This window comes from Ceratotherium simum, chromosome 6 (assembly GCF_057802395.1).
Source record: "Ceratotherium simum simum isolate JZ-2026a chromosome 6, ASM5780239v1, whole genome shotgun sequence".
NCBI lineage: Eukaryota > Metazoa > Chordata > Mammalia > Perissodactyla > Rhinocerotidae > Ceratotherium > Ceratotherium simum.
In genome coordinates this window covers 40,410,436-40,418,213 of record NC_141905.1, presented here as the reverse complement: position 1 = coordinate 40,418,213, position 7,778 = coordinate 40,410,436, and the positions used below count along the sequence as shown (strand labels likewise).

General features: G+C 42.2%; 1 pseudogene; it reads left to right on the top strand.

The window, feature by feature from the left end:
* The first annotated feature begins 3,685 nt into the window (after positions 1–3,685).
* Positions 3,686–7,485, top strand: LOC147916847 (E3 ubiquitin-protein ligase ARIH2-like; annotated as a pseudogene).
* The last annotated feature ends 293 nt before the right edge of the window (positions 7,486–7,778 follow it).

Below are 7,778 nucleotides of genomic sequence, written 5' to 3'. Positions count from 1 at the left end.
GAGCTACTTATTAAAAAAAAAAAATCCTTTCAAATATCTTGTCAGGTTTCAGCCAGGACAAACAGTAAATATTACTGGCAGTATTGAACAACCCCTTGGATGCCAGAGGCGTCTGAAAGAGGATGCAAAAGACACCACTCTCCCAAGATCCAAAGCCCCTCCCAAAGATAACCAAAAGAAAAAAAAAAAAAAGACTTAGACAATTCCCCTGAGAGCTGGCAACAGTCAGTAGGACCCTAGCTGCAAATGGATTGCAACCCACTTTTCTGTCTACCCATATTTTGGGGGCCCCCAACCCAACAGCTGCCAAGCCAAGTTCTCGGGACACAAAATGAGACATACAAGAAAGCAATAGCTGTCCCTAAGAGAGAAAGGATCCATAACCAATGTTTTCTTCTACCAATCTGAATATGGAAAGGAAGGGACAAGGTGAAATTTTACTTTCCTCTCTAGAGCAGGCACTACAGATAGAGATCGGGGAGAGCTGACTTGGGTTAAAATTCTTACTCTTTGCCAGCTTCTGCCAGTTTTCCTAGGATGCTGGCTGCAGGCTCCAGAGCAAGTGGAGTATTCCAGCAGCTCTGATCCTGGTCACCAGAAACTGTAGAGGAGGAAAAATAATTTTCTTTCTACTCTTTATGGTGTGTTTGGCTGAGACTCCTTTTTCTCTAGGAAACCTTGTAAATGGGTAAGCTTACCTAGGTTAAAAGTCCTCCACTGTGGCTACTGTAATTCAAGATTATCTTTAGTAAGGTTAACCTATTTGTTCATCCTTAAAGCAACATTTTATTCACCTGAGGCCTCACACTGGACCCAGTCTGATCTTGGATCCAGTCTGGTTTCTAAGTCGGACCCAGTTCAGTTACTAAGTCAGAACCAGTATGACTTCAGCCTGTTTCCGAACCCAGCCCAGAAAAAGAAATGCTCACTAGTCCAAAAGCCCATAACACAAAAGCTGCAGGGCTATGATCCAAGATCTGAGAGGGACTTAGCCATGCCCTCCAGAGGTGTGGAGAAAGCAGCAAATTCAAGGGGCTCCTCAGGTACCTACACCTGTTGCTCATTGTTCCTGGGGGCCATCAGGGGCCTCCTTCAGTTCCCTATTCTGACACCAGAACTATTAAAAGATAAAGTGAGGCATATTAAAAATTTTAAGAATTTATTTCAGCAAAACTCTATTCAAATCGAGCAACACCAAACCAAAAGTGTTTAGGAGCACTCCTCAACATAAATTCTTAGACCTACTTTACATGAGCTAATTTGAGTGGGTCTCTGCAACCAGAGTCTTACAAGTGCTTGTTGGTTAAACTTCACCTTTAGCTTAAAAAAAAGGACCTTACTCAAGTGTTGCAGTAACACCTGATTTGACTTCCCAGACTTGTGTAAGTTAATTCTCCTTTACAAGCAACATACACACACACACACCCCTATACCTATTGCCTGGAGTTTTCCAGGATTAATATGTCTTATGCTGGGTAAGACATGTTTTTTCCCCATTTAGGAAGGTAACACACTAATTGGCTGATCCATTGGAAGAGATTTGCTTATATGATCAGACCTTTTCCTGTGTGTTAAAACAAAAAGAGTACACAGAATAGGAACTTAGGGGTGTGGGAGTGGCTCAGTGAGGTTAAAGGAAGCTTTGAGACCAGCTGAATTGCCAAACAACCAAATAAAGGTCCAAAACAGCAGGAGCCTGGTTTTTATTTGTGGATCAGATATTCCCACAATCCACAGAAAAGGCACAAAAGAAAGCATCCTAGAATGTTAGAACCAGAAGAGACCTCTGAGGTCATCTATTCCACCCCATGCCATGGTCAGAAAATGGGCACGACAGGCAGGTCACGTGACTTGTCCAAGCCACCCCATTGCAAGAAGCCTCATAAGCAGAACTCAGGTCCACTTGCTTCCCTGGCTGAGACTCTCCCACTGCACCACACAACCCTTGTCAAAACTCAGCTCCATTTTACCGTCTCATTTGGCCCTTGACAAAGTTTTATCAAGATCCCAATGACACACATTTTAGAAATCAGGCTTACTGAAATAACTGTGAGTGTCTCATCTGCATGAGCATGGTGGTATTTCAAAAGAAGTGTGTTGCTTGAGAGACTTATCAAGACTCACAGAGCTTCTGTAATTCCACGTTTCCCAGCCTGACCTTTCACAACTAGAGACACCATCCAGGGTTATCTGTGGGGGTTGACTTAGGTTTACATTTAGATAAATGATAGTGAACAAATTCAGTAATTTATTTTCCAGAGTTTCCACTTCTCTAGCTCTGAGGAAAGCTGCTTCTATCATATCCTATTTTTAGTTTGAGAGAAAGGAGATAATGACTGTCAGCTTTCTGGTTTTCTGATTTGAATCTCCTACTCAGTCTCTGTTGATACACTGGTAGTTCTTGGCTTTTTGGCTTTTTCTCTGCTTTCACTCTTTCTCCTTTCATTACTCACAGGATGGTGACTCTCTCCCACAGTTGCTGCCATTTTCCTGCCTTCTCTATCTCACTCACACAACACACAAACAGACACTCTCACTTTCCTCTGCAATCATAGGTTTTCTAGCAATTGGAAGAAAGTTTTCTGAGTATTTCAGGATACTTTGCAGATGACTCTGTGTGATTCGTACTATTAACTGTTTAACATTTTTCATCGTTCCAAGCGTCTTTACAAAAAGAATTTTTAAGAATAATCCTCCAAACTCTGAGTTATAACAGCATCATGACAATCAGGATGGATAAACTGCAAAATTTCCAAGGCAAATCCCTTCATGAGTCCTTAATATCATTCAATAATATTTTTCAAGTCTCCTGAAAAACTTTAGTCGACTTTGCACAGTTATGCAATAACTATCCAGAAATCATGTAAATATTGGAAGGTATTTTGGCTAACTGCAATGCATTTGGTAAATTTGTGTTGCGTGTGCTTTACTGCAGTCTATTTTTGTGGAAGTCGGTACCTGATGGGATGCAAATTCTCAGTTAACTAAAATGTTCAGTCTTTGTGAAAAGCACCAAATCAAGAGCCTGGAGACTTGGATTCCAGTGCCAGCTTTGGCAACCAACTAGCTTTGTGACCCGGGCGCTGGGTCTCAATTTTGTCATTTTTCAAATCATGGGGAACTTTAAAAGTCTCTAAAATTCCTTCCAGCTCTATAATTCTACCATACTGAGACTCAGAAAGGACTTTAGGATCATATAATATATGAGAATCATCATAATTCAATTCAATAAATGTTTACTGAGGACCTTCTAAGGCAGATAATTAGAAAAGAAACTATGAGAGAACAAAGGGCAAGGCAGGACATGAGCTCTGCCCTGCAGTTTTCCTCCATCTAGTGGAGAGGAGGATGGTGTAGAAATCATCAGCCATAATGCTTTGTGTCCCCACTCAAAAGAGCATCATGACAAAGGAGCGCTGGCCCTATCAGTGTCAGCCTGATGCCTCTGCGTTGTGCCCCAACCTGACCCCTTGGTCTGGCCCACGTGGGCTCAGGAGCCAAGGGATTGAGACTGGTTGGAAATCATATGGCACAGAGTGACACAGAGTGATGTCTTCTTGACAGATGTTCAAGGATTGCAGAAGACAATGATTAATGCATTTGAGAACTCAGTAAAATTGGGGGGAGGGGCAGAGAGAAGAAACTACTTTCCTGATCTGCAACTTAGCTGGTTCCTAAGTTGTCCAGGAACATGAATAGCCAGGGATCTGACAGCAATGAAGAGGACTATGACTCAAATTGAGCAGAAGAGGAGGAGGAGGAGGAAGAAGGCATCAACCTGGAGGGACATCAAGGGCTATTATGTAGGGGTAACCAGTGATTTGCAGCAGCAGGGAGCTGATGTCTTTGATCCTGATGCCTATAAGGAGTCCAAAGGTGCCTTCAATGAGCATATGACCAGCTTAGTTTCTATGCTAAAGGCCATTGATACTCACTGCCATCAGATGCATCCCCCCTGTGGCACTGGACAGCTGATTGCAGTGATGCATCCTGACAAAAGGAGGAGGAAATACACACTGAATAAAGTCAAAGAATAGAGCTGGGCAGTAGGTCACAAAATTGCTGAAGGATAAAGTCACAACCAAATCACTGCTGGAGCTGCCTTGTCGAAACTCCTGGGAAACCCTGGAGCTATCTCTTTGTAGAGAGAGGGTCAGGGGCCGGACAAGTCCAGAGGTTTTATCTTTCCAAGGTGACCTCCTTTCCAAGCCAACAGATTGATGTTAACACCACCTCCATTCTCCAGTCTCTGAAGCCATTCGATCAGCAAAGAAAGCGCCATCGAATATCTTATGAAATGCTGTGGCTGTGGATTTGTGTGCTGTTTACAGGGTCAGGAACCACTTGCTGGCAACAATAGCTAAAGTATTCATCTACACTTAAACCTCATGACATCTCGGTGAGAAAATCTTCGCATCACTGGACTGCATCTCGGCTTTCTCCCTGATCCCTGACCGCCCCCCCATCCCTACTTGTGAATCTGGGATAGAATTATGTAACACACTTACTATGTTCCTGTATGAAAAATGGAGAACTGGACTCTGCAGAAGCTTTGGGGAGATAATATATTCATAAGTGGTAACTGCTGAGCGCCTGTGTTTGGCAGATGCCTGTGAGTTTCTGTGATGAACACAGACTATGGAGGACAGCCAAGACCTTTGGCAGTGTCTTTCTTGGGAATCACTGATGAACAGCAGCAAAGTCCTTTTAGACATGCATGTAGCTAAGTGACTCCTGAAATAAAGATCTGGAAACCGTCTCAAGGGAAACAAAAGAAAAAAATAAACAAATGGGACTACATCAAACTAAAAAGCTTCTGAACAGCAAAGGAAACCATAAACAAAACGAAAAGACAACCTAACAATTGGGAGTGGACGTTTGCAAATCACATATTCAATAAGGGTTAATATCCAAAATATATAAAGAACTCACACAACTCAACAACAAAAAAACAAACAACCCAATTAAAAAATGGGCAGAGGAGGGGCTAGCCCGGTGGCGCAAGCGGTTAGGTGCGCGCGCTCTGCTGCGGCGGCCTGGGGTTCGCCGGTTTGGATCCCAGGCGTGCACCGACGCACCGCTTGGCAAGCCATGCTGTGGTGGCGTCCCATGTAAAGTGGAGGAAGATGGGCATGGATGTTAGCCCAGGGCCAGTCTTCCTCAGCAAAAAGGAGGAGGATTGGCAGATGTTAGCTCAGGGCTGATCTTCCTCACAAAAAAAAAAAAAAAAATGGGCAGAGAATAAGAACAGACAATTTTCCAAAGAAAATATCCAGATGGGCAACAGGCACATGAAAAGATGTTCAACATCACTAATTATTAGGGAAATTCAAATCAAAATGACAATGAAGGGCCAGCCTGGTGGCATAGTGGTTGGGTTCATGCGCTTCACTTCAGCAGCCCAGGGTTTGTGGGTTCAGATCCCTCGCGCAGACTTAACACACTGTTCGTCGGGCCATGCTGTGGCGGCGTCCCATATATGGGATGGAGGAGGATTGGATGTTGGCTCAGGGACAATCTTCCTCAACAACAACAACAAAAAAGACAATAAGATATCACCTCACACCTGTCAGAATGGCTCTTATTAAAAAGACAAGAAATAACAAGTGCTGGAGAGGATGTGGAGAAAACAGAAACCTCATACACTGCTGGTGGGAGTGCAAACTGGTGCAGCCACTATGGAAAACAGTATGGAGATTCCTCAAAAAATCAAGGATAGAACTACCATATGATCCAGCTATACCACTGCTGGATATTAATCCAACGAACACAAAAACACTAATTTGAAAAGATATATGCACCCCTATTGTTCACAGGAGGCAAGACTTGGAAACAACCTAAGTGCTTATCAGTGGATGAATGGATAAAGAAGATACGGTCTATATATATGCAATGGAATATTACTCAGCCATAAAAAAGATGAAATCTTGCCATTTGTGACGACATAGATGGACCTCAAGGGCATTATGCTAAGCAAAATAAGTCAGATGGAGAGAGCCAAATACCATATGATTTCACTCATATGTGGAAGATGAAACAACAACAACAAACAAATACGTAGACACAGAGAATAAACTGGTGGTTACCAGAGGGGAAAGGGGAGGGGGAAGAGTGAAAGGGGTAAAAGGGCACATGGGTACAGTGACGGATGGCAATTAGACTTTGGGGTTGAATACGATGTAGTCTATATAGAAATCAAAATATAATGATGTACTCCTGAAATTTATATGTTTTAAACCAATGTTACCTCAAAAAAATTTTTTTTAAAGATTTGGAAACCATCTGAAGTGGCAAAACAATACCAGATAGGATTGAGGCCTAGGGCTCATGAGGGACTGTGTCCAGAGTGAGAGGAAACAGTCAGAAGTGACCTCACAGGTCCTGTGAGTTGGAATAAGGGCTCCCATTAGCTTTTCTCCAATACAGGACAAGGGTTAGAAGGCATAGGGAAAGAGGAGGAAAGTCTGGAAGATGGGCTGTACTTGACTCTGACTCCATCTTTGGCTCTGTGAAAGCCCTCCCTGAACAGCTAGAGACTTGAGGGCACCTCCAGTCTTTGACGAACTTGATCTCACCATTTGCCCTCCCTTCCCCACCTTGCTCAGGCATACCCACTTCCCCAGCTCCCTAGAGAAATAAGAGGAGCTCCTATCCTCAGGGCTTGTGTTTCCACTGATGGAGACTCAGGCATGAATGCAATTGCTCAGAGACTGGCTGGGGAGTGAGAAAAGGGCAGAGAGAGCTGTGCCCTGTGGACCAACAACATTTAAGGAGCCGGCAGACTAGGAGCAGAGTATCCAATGCAACAAGAAGACCAGGGAGGTTCAGAGACAGCCAGTGGGAGTGTTGTGAAGAGGGAGCAGATACTCAGTCATCAGCCTTAGGTGCCACAGAGCCCCACATGGAAAGTGGGACCTGGTGACTCTATAGGACTTAAAACTGAAACTCATATTACATAATCAGTTAACCTTTGTCAAAACTATGTTAAAACTCTAAAAGGGAATTTTTCATTTAGGGATTATAGGCAAAAGGTCAAAGTGAACTCCTTGATGCAGTGGTATAAAAGTCAACCCTTTATCTATTGTGACATTTGTTCATGGAAGTGATTGTCATTGAATTGGATTTGGCAAATTTTTTTTCCTCTAATATTTTATTATGAAAATTGTAAAACATACAGAAAAGTTTAAATTTTTTATGGTGGACATCAATAAACCTACCATCTAAATTCTACAATTCCCAATCTTTTGCTACATTTGCTTCATTCGCCTATTTATCCATTAATCCATTTTATTTTTTAAAGCTTTATAAGGTGTAATTTTTATACCATAAAGTTTACCCATTCTAAGTGTACCACCTGGTGAATTTTAGGAAAATTATACAATTGTGCAATCATCCCCATAATTCCAATTTTAGAATATCCCCATCAGCCTAAAAAGTTCCCTGTGCTCATTTGCAATCATTCCCCCCTCCCACTCCCAGCCCTAGGCAGCTACTGATGTTTATATCTCTACGGTTTTGTCTGTTCTAGAAATTTCAAATAAATGGAATCATACAATATGTAATTTTTGGTGTTTGGGTTTTTTTTTTCACTTAGCATAATGCTTTTGAGGTTCATTATGTTGTAGTATGTATCAGTACTTCATTCCTTTTTATTGCTGAATAGTATTCCATTGTATGGATATACCACCTTATGTTTATTCTTTCATTAGATGATGGATATTTGGGTTTTTTCCATTAAGAATAATGTTGTTATGAACATTCAAGTCCAAATCTTTTAT